General features: G+C 38.0%; 1 pseudogene; it reads left to right on the forward strand.

Annotated features, from left to right (window-relative positions):
• The first annotated feature begins 322 nt into the window (after nucleotides 1–322).
• LOC116152546 (large ribosomal subunit protein eL42-like) lies at nucleotides 323–8,381 on the forward strand (annotated as a pseudogene).
• The last annotated feature ends 5,089 nt before the right edge of the window (nucleotides 8,382–13,470 follow it).

Raw genomic sequence — 13,470 nt, forward strand, 5'->3', positions numbered from 1 at the left:
TCCATAGTTGGTGAGTTAATCAGAAGCCTTTGGGAGGAAAAAGTAATTTAAATGATTTGACAACAAAAGCTTTTATAGAGTACAGTGAATAATAAACAGTGAGGCTTTAAGCCCCAGATTGCACAAGTATATCAGTTCCCAACCACTTATCCCACTCTACCAGTGGCCATCATACGGCAGTTTTTACAAAATGCTCACATCTGCTTTCAAACCTAGCTCTGCACAGCTATAAAATCTGAGGATTTTTAAATGATCACCTGGGTCCATATCCCACACCCACCCAAGAAGTGAAGTCTGGAACTAACAACTTTTTTAGAACCTAATGACAGTGGCCACTTGCCAGCTTCTTGAACAAGACACAGAGCCAACAAGAGCCAAATCCAGCAGCCGATTGGGAATGCCTGCTCAGACCAAGTGAGATCTGAAAACAGTTTCAGAGCTGATGTTTCAGGGATGAAGCATCAATATATCCATTAGTGTCCTGAGAGAGCCCTGGAAACACATCTGAAAGCCAGTACAGCCTTCACTGTATCTGCCCAATATGACAGACTCAACCTGCAATCCACTCTCTTGACCCACACCCTGATCTATGCTAGTCATTCCATCTACCTTCACAGGAACCCAGCTTTGGTGCTGGGACAATTGCTGTGTTTGGTAGCTCTGTGTTTCTAATGTGTATCAACTGAGAAAGAAGTGAGCTGAGTGGCTGTTAGAGCCCATCTAGTTTATCCCACTGAGATCCAGATCCTTGATTTCCACCATCAGTCAAGTTTGCTCAAATCCAATTCCCATCTACATCAATACCAGAGGTGATTATTGGTTTTTTTGTGCCTGTTGTTGTCTATAACTAAGACTTTCTGAAAATGAAGGAATTTCTTTAAAATATTACTTCCATGGAATGAACACTATACACAATTTATTGCACAGCTAACTTGAGCATACTCACCTGCAATTATTAGGGTGAGAGGTCTAGAATACACATTCAGCTCTGTCTACTAAAGGTTAATCAAATCCTTTGCCAGGGTGTTAAAAGTAGTCTTAGTTCTAATCCAGCCTGGTTTCCTCTCCTTGCAACATTCAAACTCTGCTAAACTTCTTTCGTGGGCCCCACGCTGTGTTTATTCATACCAGTCTGGGCTGAAAAAGTGTTTTCTTTTATCACAGTACTTATTCACAGTGTCTTTATGAAACTGGCTCAGAGTTAAATTTAAGTGCTAGCTTTAATAATTATGTCTCTAGGAAGCCCTCACTTCTCTCAACATGCGCTGAAGACTACCTGCCACTAATTGGTCCTCATATTGTTTTCCTGATGCTGTAGCTCATCCCCCACATCTGGGTGTCCCAATGTGGCTGGTGTCAGGCAAGAGTTCCACATGTTGCTGCGACAGGAACCATGACCAAATCTGATCCTTTTAACAGAAACAATAGTTTCTGGAAACGGGTTAAAAAAAAAACGTACTCACTCACTTTGCAGAAATAGGGACGTGATGATTGCGTCTCTGGAACACCATAAATATCCATTCCAATTCTCCTTCTGGCTCACTCCAACAATAGAACCAACGCTCCAGCTTCTCCCTGGAAGGAGATTGTCCACACATGTAGCACCCCAGCTTTTGTGGCTTATATCCAAGGGATAGGCCCTCAAGTCATCTAGCTCTGATAGCCAGCAGGGCTCAGCATTCACAAGTCCCACAGGACCATATTAAACAAAAAAAGTAGTTTTCAAATGGGCAGGCAGAACTGCATGCAGCTGTCTCCCCTTGGCTCAGCACAGAGGGATCTCCACACTGGGTAACACCGCTTGTGAATTTCAGACTTGGGTGTACTAGACTATTGGTCATTCCTAGGATGTTCAGCCTTTGACTTTTCAGTTCCTGTCCAAGTTTGTTTCTTTCTTGAGGGAGGTAATGCATAGACTATTAGAAATTAAGGACTTTTAGAAATAGTCCTGATTGTTCACAATTAAAAGCAGCTTTATCAGCTTTATCAAAACCTCACAGATGTTTACCTACTCAGTTTTCTGTTAAGTATGTCTTTCTTTCTGACCCAGGCTATTACGCCATCCTTTCATCTTCCTTTAACCCTGAAGCTTCCCATTTGCTTTCTGGCAGAAAAAGACTTTTTCCTCACATCCATCTCTTCGGCTTCAGGTCAAAATTACTAACATCATAGCTGCCTACCATCTGAAGCCCACGTTGCCCTCAGCTCTAAGCAATTCTAGCATCCCTGATGCCTGTCCCTAGAGACTAGATTCACCATTCTTCCTTCAGGCCAAAATTGCTAAGTTATAATTTCCTTACATTCCTCAAGCTTAACTTAGCTCCAGCCTTAGGGATCTCCTGCCTCTCCTCTCTCTCTCATTTGTACTAAACTCATTAAAAATATCTTAGGTTTGCTAGCCTTCCTTCTAGCATTTGCCTGAACTAGAAAGGAAAATAATCTGTACAGTGCCCAGAAAGAGAACATGAAGGGGAACATTTATAAACACGTCCTTGGCTTCCTTCAGGGAAGAGCACACCCTAAAGGGCCAGCCAGCCTCACTGGGTATTTTCAATCCATCTGTATTGCCTGTGAACCAGAAGACATCATCACCTTAAGACTCCAGTTATTTGCATAATACCACTTATTCTTGTTCCTTTTCCAGCTTACTCAGAAGTCTTCTGATTATAGGTTGCCTTCCTACATAGCTTTTTCACACTGAGTGCATCAGCTGACACAAATAAACCAATCTGCTTGAAAGTTAAATTTCTCTTTATAAGTTTATGTATACTCTGGTTTGCTCATCACTCTTGTATGAGTCTAGTTAGTGCAGCTCATCTGGAGAGATCACTTCTGAAAATATAAACGTTCAAGTTTTTGGATATGAATTTTTTTGTTCCCAATCTCAGACTTTAAAGACTTATAAAAGTATACAGTAACCAAGATGAAATGCTCAATTCAGCTATATTTTTGGGAATTCCTTAGCGCACATCTGGGCACCTAAGTTCCTTGTCTTATTTTCAAGTTTAATTAACACAAAATTACACACACACACACACACACACGAATTTTCTCTCATTTCTTTGGCACTTGTGAATGAGATTGAGTCTTTGAGTTCATCCTTTGCCAAAGGCTTTCCTGAATCTACAGCCATGGTAGTCCTTGCTTTGTGCTCCCAATCTACTTTATAGAGACTTATCAGGACTCCCTATTATATTCATTATATACCTCTTTGTAAGTCTCTAGGCTCCTTGAAGCCTCCACAGATGCATGCAAGTCATATTTTACCCAGAATGCATGACAGAATATTATTGGATATAGACATGTTGCTCCAGGAAATCACATTTGTTAACATTATCCTATAAGGCAAATATCATTCTACCAATCCCCAAGCATGAATTTGGAATTTGTTCTTGAGCAATGTAGAATTTTCCTATCTTATAACAATCTTTGTTCAATTCCCTCAGTGATTAAAAATATTCATTAGTAAGGTAATTAGCAAGGATTATGATGTGGTCAAGAGGCAATGAGCTTCCAAGTGGTGCACATGACACACAATCCAACAATAAACCCTATGTTCTCACCAGTGGAGCAGGGTGATGCAGCACAGTCAACACACTAACAGGTATCACTCATGCACACGCACGTATGCACATGCTTGCACACGTGCATACACACTTTCTAGCTCTGGTTGCAGATTTGTCTATAGGCTGACATCAAAGTACAAAGGGTTTATGGCATAATGTTTATCAAAGTTGGATTCCTAAATTTAGCTACAACTTTCTCAAAATAGCAAAGGGATATTTGCCTGGCAAACCCCAAGTTAAAAATTGTTTAACAGTCTGACTCTCTGGTGGTCTAGATAGAGACGATTAAGACTGATGTATTGCTTTTTGTAATCTCCTCTAAGTAGTCAGAAATCATGGAAATTTTGCCCCAAATTATCTTTTGCACTACCCAACTCTCAGTTAAATTCAAGCTTGACTATAACCTTTTAAAAATCTGTTTTTATTCTCTTGGAAATTACTGGAATAGTGTGATTTTTAAAAGTAAAGCCAGTCTTGTTTCTACCTTTGACTCCCACAGAATTAGTAGTATCCTTGTATATTATATCACATTCAATATATATTTATTGACTAAGTACATAAAACATCTCATTATCACTTTCTGTTCCATAAATATAGGTAAGAAGTGGCATAGATGTGTATGCTTCTAAGTGAAATATAGACACACACTGATAAAAATTCAACTGGAAGAGAACACCAAAAAAAGACAAAGCAAGCTACATTTAAACACATTTTCTTCTTTACTATTTCGAATGTCTTTTCAAGTATCAGAATTCTATGAGAATTTAGTATAGTTTAGTCAGTATAGATCATATTCCTTAGGGGTTTATTATTTAGGCTTTCTTTGTATTCATGGCATTTTACCCTTAAATGGGGTATTGTCATAATATTCTTTTTTATTCCTTTTCTTCCTAAAAATTATCTCTGACTCAAATTAGTAATTTGATTGTAGAAATTATCTAACTATTTAAATTATTTGGAGACCATCAATATAAATTGAGTAATTAAATTAACTATTATGATTTAATAAAGATAATTTTTGCCAATCTCCAAATGGAATATGTCTGACTACTGGAACATGATAGCTGAAAGAAGTCCCTGATCCAATGTAAATATAAATATATAAACAAATAACATAGTTTAAATGGTCAGTTGTAAAAGCAGGGGAATTTCTCCAGGCCTTTCAAAGAAGGAATTCAGCAGAGGGACAGTGCTTGCAGAACTGATGGAAGGGCTGGGGGAAAAAGACAGGAGAAAAGACTGCTGGGTTTTAGGAAATTAGAATATTCTACACGATTAAGGAAATTGTCACTAATGAACTTGGCTGACTACAGCACTGAAGCAGAGATCTTGCCATGTGCCGCCGCTGCCAGCTAATAAAAATGACCTCTCTTCTCTCTTTCAAATATCATGTAGGTATCTTGCCAGCAGATTCTAACCTAGAACCCTATTAGCCAGGACTTATTACTAGTAATAGTCAAAGGGTCAGAAACAATGCATAATCATTCCTCTGAGCAAGTACGGAAAGTGTTACTTAATAAAAATACCATCTTTAGTTTGTTTTTTAATGTACACATGGGCTGGCCATTTTTTCATGGCTGAAAATTATTTGGCACCTGTCTTATCTAGAGGTGTGTTCTATGTTCTCTCCCTCCCCTAGAGTCTTGGGGTCCTTACGGCTGCTCTGAAGATAAGACTATAGGAAAAGTGAAGACATGAGACTTGTGGGTTTGGTCCATAAGACCATATAACCTGCTTGGCTCTTTCAGAATGCTTGGTCTCAAGAATATCCTTCTCGGCACCCAGCCACAATGCTCAGAGAAGCTCTAGAGACAGTCCCAGAGGAGCCCAGCTTTGAGTCACCCCAACTCAGACATTTCAGACATGTAAGGAAACCTCCAGATACTTGTCCCCACCATTCTGCTCACTCTCAACAATGTGAAGCTTGAGATATTACAAAACAGAGACAAGCCATTCCTGTAGTCTGAATTTCTTGTCTGAATTTCTAACCCAACAAATTTGTAAACATTGTAAAATAGTTGTTTTACACTACTAAGTTTGGGATAGTCTATTACTCAGCAACGGTTACTTGAACAACTCCTGAAAACATGAGAGATAAGAAAAGATAATGAAGTGGATGGAGACTTAGAGACTGGAATTCATCTCGAGTATGCAAATTTGAAAGTTGTCCCAGTAGCATAGCAGGTAAGGTTTATGCACAAAACTATGCAATTAGGCTTGCAATCATCTGTTATAAATCTGTAGTATTTGTCTTTCTCCATTTTATTTTTTCTCCGGTTATATAATCTTAAGTCTGGGGCCTGAAACCTCCGAGGGAACCGATCTAGTAGGTCTGGGTCTTCTTTACCCATTCCCGTACCATCACCCAAATCACACAGATGTGGTGCAGTTCAGGTCTTTAACAAGTTACAAATTTCAAAGATATGGCACGATTTTACCACATTAATTAACTCTCATCCACACGCTCCCAGAGGAGAAGAAGGAACAAAAATTCCAATTACCAAATCCATTTGCTAAAGAAAACTAACTTCCCTCTAAGTGGAGCCTATCATATTGTTCTAAACCTTTCCCTTGAGCTTGACAATTCAGTTACTGAACATTCTTATGACTAAGTTTCTCTTCTGTTGCTTCCTCTCACTTTTTATCCAGATGTTCTCTTTGATTTTTATCTCTGCTCCTTTTGCTTTGCTATCAAGAGTGTATTATAAGCTTTTATGTGACATTGTATACTATCAAGCACCTCAAGGATTATACCTCTTCACTTCTCTATTCTGCACTCATTACCACCTCTTTCTCTACGTTTGAGTGTCCAGTGTGTCTAAGACTGTATCTTGGTCCAACAGCAAGTGAAAGAAGTACTGGAAGATACAGGTCTTTGCTGCAAGGTACTTACTTCCGGTGGAGATAGAAAATACAAAATAGTATGAGAAAAAATTTTACTGACAAACCCAAGTAAAAGAAAACAAATCTGTTGTAATTATGGCACAGTAAGAATAATTTTATAGTTTGAACAGGCTCAGCTTCAGGGCACAGTGGGACCTCTGTGGCTTCAATGACTGGCCCAGGAAGGACTGAGCTTGAGTTTCCCACTATTGTCTATCCACTTACATGCCAAGCAGTATGCTAGTTAGTCTTCATTCTTATTTATCTGACTCAGTGTTTAGGTGTCACTTACAATATTGGCCAGTTATCTAAAAGATCAAGCCAAGACAACAAATTTGAGTGTTTGTTCAAGGCAAGGGAGGAGGGGTAGTTCAAAGGGGTCAACTGTGGAGTGGCAGCACTATAGTCATGGGTGATCAATCCACTAAAAGCAGAACCCTAGTCAAGTCTTTCGTATACTGGCCACCTACCATATAATAAAACTGTGCTAAACCTGGAGAGAAAGGATGGTTAAGACATACTCTCTGCCTACAAAGAGTACTGGTATCACAGGAGAGGTATACATAGGTCCAGTGGAGACACAAAGAGAAGAAAAATCTAACCCCAGAAGGGAGGTAAACAAGTAAGACAGGGATTTAAGGTATCCAACGACCCAAGAAACTGGGTTATAGTTTGGAATAGTTACATTCCCTTAAAATAAGCTAGCCAATCTAAAACCTAAACAGATACTGATCCAAATGATAATATGGATATCCAAAATATTATGTTTAATAAAATAAGACATAAATGAGTAAATGTTTTATGATTCTATTATAAGAAGTTCAAGAACAGGCAAAACTAATCTATGGTGAAAGAAATCCTAACAGTAGCTGCTTTCTGCAGAGTACTGACTGGAAAGAAGCACAAAAGAATTTTCTAGGGTGATGAAATTTTCGAAATCTTGTCTGAGTGTTGGTTACAAGACAGGATACATTTGTCAAAATTCATTAAATTGCGGGCTCAGGATCTCAGTCTTTTAGCCTACTTTATGCTTGGCTTTCTGGCCTCTCAGCCCTGGGCACTTATACATCATCAAATTCCTCAAGGGTAAGGACAACAATGAAAATCTGGTTCAGCTCAATGCACCACCCTGCTCTCCAGTAACTGGGCCCGTCAAGTCCTGAAGGACATGATAGATCAGCAGTACCTATAAACAACTCATTCTGTATGTTATTACTATCATTTTTATTCTACTGTTTTTATTTTGTCTTATCAAGGCATAAGCTAGTCCATTCCACCCCGAAGTGAAGGTCTAAAATAGATTTTTTTAATAAACATTGTTGTGCCAACTGAGGAGCCATATGGAAAAAGATAAAACTGAATCTGTTCTTCACACTATACACCTGTATGAATATTATGTGGATCAGAATAAGAAACCATATACATAGTAGGAAAAAACATGAATGCATTCCTTCATAAGCCAAAGGTAGATGAAACTTTCCTCTCACTCAAAATCTAGAAGCAATACAGGAGCAACTTGATAAATTTAACTCCATAAAAATTAAAAACAAAACATTGCATTATGAAACATATACAAAGTAGAAAATAAATGAACTTTTCCCCCCATAATCATAGTGCTCCAATAAACCTGGTAAATGTTCCTAAAACCTGCTGGACCTTCTGTGAGAAGTAAGGCAAGAACCAACCCCACAACATGGCACAGTACAAAAATGGCAAAGATATTCTGTATGCCCAGGCAATGAGGCTTAATGTCAGGATGCCAAATGGTTATGATAGGCAGACTAAGGCAATTTTCCAGGAAAAGGCTAAAACTACAAAGAAGATTGTGCCGAGGCTTGAATGTGCTGAGCTCAATTGCAGATATAAGAGAGAGGGAAATATTTTGAACTGGGAGGAGATAAGAGAACAAAGGGCCAAGTGATCCAATTCTAAGCTTCCTCTCTTATTTTATTATAAAGACAATAAGATTTTGAGGTTATGTTCACTCCAAAAAATGATTGATGATAAACTGAGAATGATGTTTGCAACCTGTAGTTTTGATATCCCTAGTTTTTAAAACACTCCTCTTCATTGAGAAGAAAACGATCAAGTTCTTAACACAAAAACTAACAAAAGATATGAAGAGAGCGCAGAAAAAGAAATTAAGATGTGTGTGTGAGAGATCTTAAGTGGAGATTTTGAACTATATTCTGTAGACTTAATTTTAGTACTAATATTAGTTTTTATATATTTAAACTATTATAGATATGTTGTAGGATAAATTGGGTAACTGTTTTAATATCAGTGAGGAAAAAGAATTTTCAGTTTGAGAGAAAAAATTCCCAGAAATAAAAAACCTTACATCTTAAAATTGAATTAGAAATATTAGTGTAAATTTAGTTCATTTCTGTCATTTAAAGAATATGTATTGACAGGTTCTATCTACTGAAAAGACCTGAAAGCAGTGACAAGTTAGTAGCAATGAGCAACTGTAGAACCCAGACTATGATCTCTAATTCCCATTCCCCTAAAAAAGGAAGTTCTTTGGGAAAAGGTTGAAACCAAGTCTACTGTAGCTCATACCCTCTTGACTGAGCAGATGACTGGCAGTTTTTTATGCAGAATAATTATAGCTATCAAATGCATGAGGAATGTTAGAATTAGAAACTCACCATTTTGCCAGGCCTACCGAAAAAACATTTTCCAACAACTGCCATGAATGCACAGTAAAACTATTAAGAGAAAAGGTGAAGTGACCAATAATCATTAAGCATTACCAAACATTAGAAAACTGGCTACCACATGCCTCCAGATGTGCATTTGAAGTACATAGCATTATCTATGAGGTGCAGGGGGAAAATGTGATGTGATTCAATCATGCCTTTGTACCTATATTCTGCAATAATGTGGAACATGTAGGAGCAAGTAAAATAATGCCACTAGAAACAAATCCAGAATATAGGAGATTGTACAAGACAAGTGGGAAAATTTCAACAAGTCAATGGCATGTGAGAAAAAAGAAGGAAACTATTTCAGACTAATATTTAAGAAGATGCCTAAGAGCCATACCAACCATATACAATGAGTAGACTTTTCTTGAGGAAATCAACTCTAAAAATCTATGTTTTATACCAGTAAAGAAATTTTAACATGGGCTAGGCAGTCTAAGTTATTAGGGAATTATACTTAATTTTTTTTTTGGTACAATGACAGTATTATGGCTATGTGAGAAAATACCTGTTTTAAAAATATATACATACACAAGTGGGTTAAAATGGCATGATATATTTATTATCAGTGTTAAATATTATCTTTGTTTCATTACATCATTTGTATAAATTTTTAGATGTTTTAAATCATGTGTTAATAACAATATTTAAGTATAGTTCTTTTTATGACTTATTTACTTATACTGCCTCAATTTCTAGCTACCTTGAGATGGGGTAGTTCATATTTCTGAATAATTCACAGGAGGCAGGAAACAGATTTACAACTAACTCTTGTTAGAGTACGAGACATTATCACTTTTTATATCGTATTCCCATTAAATAATTCATCTCTAGTAACTCTTCTATCCGTGAATCACTGTATAATAGAAAAACTTTTCTCTTCCTAAGAAAAGGGGCAGTGGAGTATGCTATCTTTAAACCAATAAAAAATGGACAGTTTTCAATGGATGGAATCAGAACTCTGGGATAAATGCAACAGTCCCCAAGGATGGTCAAATGTGATTCTCCGCAGATGGCTGCACAGGATGACATTTCATAATACATCGTTTCTCTGCTAAGCTGCACAGCATCTCTGGTGCTTCAAGCATATTGTTTATCTCATCAAAAGGAGCAGGTTCTAAAGGTAAGAACTGAGCAAGTGCCACTGCGGAGGAAATGGAGCAGATGGCCCATCTATGATGGTCTGCCTTTACTTGATGAGATGCTGATTCAATCCCAAGCAGACCAGTTGCCAATTAAAAGAGGTCTTGGCTGAGGGCATGTGCACTTTCCTGTAACAGAATCAGCTTATCCACTTCCTCCGACTCTGCCCCCTATCCAGTTCCGTCACCCCCTCTCCGGAAATGAAGCCCTTATGACCAGTTCTGTGAAATATTTCACTGATACTTACTAATCAATGCCTGGATTTCACCAAGACTTCTTACCCCAGTTCTAGGCCCATTTTGTTTTCAGACCCCTTCTAGCTTGATCACTAACAAGGAAATGTGTCTAAGCTTTGTGAAAGAACTTCAAAGACATGTATTAAACATCTGAGATTTGGCCACAAAAATGGGCTTTATTAACTGCTCTTTCTAAACACATTTTAGGATTGCAACATTTTGGATGCATAGAATCCATTTAAATTTTCATAAAATAGATGTAAAAGATACAACAATTCGCAGGCATATTTTAACTTTCAAGGTTCAGGATCCTCAGCTCCAGTTTTATTTAAGGAAAACAATATGAGTCTGAAGAAGACCACTGGGATCACATACTTAGTACCAAGAACCAGGAGTCTACATAGAGGGACGAGAAGGGGTTCTCCTGATTATAAGGGGATCCTTTGACCAGGTCAGTTAGCTATGATAGTTAATAGACAGTCTGACACATCTTGCAGCAAGGTGGGAGATACACAGCAAAGTAATGGGCCAAAAACTTGTCATGTCTGAAGAAAAACTGAAGGAAATAGTAAATCAGAAGAAGAGAGCAGTGGCTGGACACAAAGAGTAGTCAACAAGTAAGGTATGCTTGCAGGATTAGATCAGCCCCCAAAAGAATCAAACCAAAAGGAATTTTGGCCCTGTGTTTCTTTTCAACTTTGGTATGCTTCTTTTCTCAGTTAAACAGAATTTCTTCTCACTTTCCTACCATACCCCAAGTATGTTAGATAATAAATCCTCTGGAAGCAGCCTCCGTATCTGTACCGCTCACCATCCTTTCTCGAAGGCCTACCATCATACTTACTCAATCACATTCCTTGAATAAAGGAATACCTAGCACAGCATAGAAATGGAATAATTTTGCAGATGATAAATGAATGTTGACTATTACCCCAGGCACGACTAAGTTGGAGTCCTTTTGTTTGTTTTTCTTTCTGTGTTAAATTCAGAAGAAACAGGAGGAATTCTCTCTAGAATTCAGAACACTGAGCTTGGGATTAATTCTTCTTGTAACTCAGACATTAAACCCATTTCAACTTATAGTTGAGTAACTGAATTGTGAGAAATCTCAGAAGATTCAAAATTATTTTTCTTGTAAAGGAACTTAAAATATTCTGATCGTGCATATAGAAATTTTTTTTTTACTTTTTTTTTTCACTTATTAAGAATTAGGTCTTTAACTTTTCCCCCCTATATTTCATAACAGCTTTCAAGATGATCTCCCTGCCTCCAGGCTTGCTTCCCTGCACTTCATCTTCCACAAGCCTCCAGCATAACCTTGCTAAAACTCTGATTTGATCAGGTCACTAACTCCTGTGTTCCGAAATCCCTTCATGGTTCATAATTCATGCCTTAGCGTGGCAGCCAATGCCCTTCATCTTCTGCTATTTTCAGCCCCATCCAGGTCAGGCCTCTTTACCTACAGATTCCATCCATGTGCCACACTCGTGCCATACCACAGGTTTCACCAATCCTGCACTCTTTCATACCTCTTCTCTTGCTCTTTCTTCTGCCTTACATGCTTCTTTCTTCATTTGCATCCTGGCAGTATCCAACTCCTCTGTCAAAATCTAGTTTAAATGCTACCTTCTCTGTGAGGCTTTTCTTGTCTCATCCAGATAGAATTAATCACACTTAGTGTTCCCATACCTTGATGTAAAGTGAACAGATGGAAGTGAAAGCTTTGGAGCCAGAAAGATCTCATTTCCAATGCTGATTCCTCTGTTCACTGTGACCTTGGGCAAAACACTTAAGAAATATGAAGATCAGAGTCCTTATCTATAAAGTGGGTATAATAATATCAGCACACCAGGGTCGCTGTACAGATTGTGATCATGGATGTAAGATTCTTAGTATAGGTCTTGGCTATATGGTGAGAACTCAAAAGAAGGTGTTTATATTGCTTTTATCATTATTTTCTCATTAATCATAATCCAGTTAATAATATAGATAAGTGCATGCCTGCCTAATCATTGATAAAATGATTTCCTGAGCTTTGTGAAGAAAATGCACCACTATATCAGAACTGTTGATTCATGTATATGAAATCATGTATGCTACTTCAACAATGTAAACATATGGTGTTAAAAATTGTCCTCTTTATAGCTTTGCAGATAATAATCCCTGCAAAAGCAGAACAGGGACTATCCCTTTCTGTGTCCTTCTCACCCAAAAGTATGACATTAACATGACTTTCGTAGGGCTTTTAGAAAATTATATATAAATCCAGCTCTAACCTATATTTCTAACAACATAGCTGCAGGAGATAGCTTGGGCTGAAACTGCATTGAAACTCCTGAATGATTTAGCTCACTCAGTTCAATTGCTATTTAAGTATGTGCTATGCCCAGTTCATTGGGAAAGCAGTGTAGAACAGAACACAAAACGCTTCCTTTCTAGTTCAAGAAAACAGTGACATATGCCCTGCTGAAGTAACAACAATAGCATTAAATGCACCCGAGACACCTAAATGGGACAAGTTTGTGTCACTCACAAACTTGTGTAAGTCTCACCAGATTGTGTCTGTGCCTCTGTTTCCCAGGAGAAGCACTCCTACTTTACCAGCAGTGTGTCACTCCCCAGTCAAAACTCCAGTGGGTTCACATTTCTGACCTGTAGCATATAGTTCAGACTTCCAGCATGGCACAAAAACGCTTGGAGAAGTATGATGACACATATTTTCTTAGCCTTGCCTCCCTTGCTTATTCATACCTGCTATGTTCCAGCCTCATGAAAATTGCCTCCCTGGACTTTCAGTTTCAACTTTAACAGAGTTTAAAGAGCTTAGAAGCTATCAATTCTGTCCTTTTAACAATTAAAACTTGGAAAAACTGAAAATTACTTTTCCTGGAACCATCAGAGAGAACTGAGGTTACAGGACAAACTATAATACTA

The sequence above is a fragment of the Camelus dromedarius genome, chromosome 10 (genome assembly GCF_036321535.1).
Source record: "Camelus dromedarius isolate mCamDro1 chromosome 10, mCamDro1.pat, whole genome shotgun sequence".
In the NCBI taxonomy this organism is placed as follows: domain Eukaryota; kingdom Metazoa; phylum Chordata; class Mammalia; order Artiodactyla; family Camelidae; genus Camelus; species Camelus dromedarius.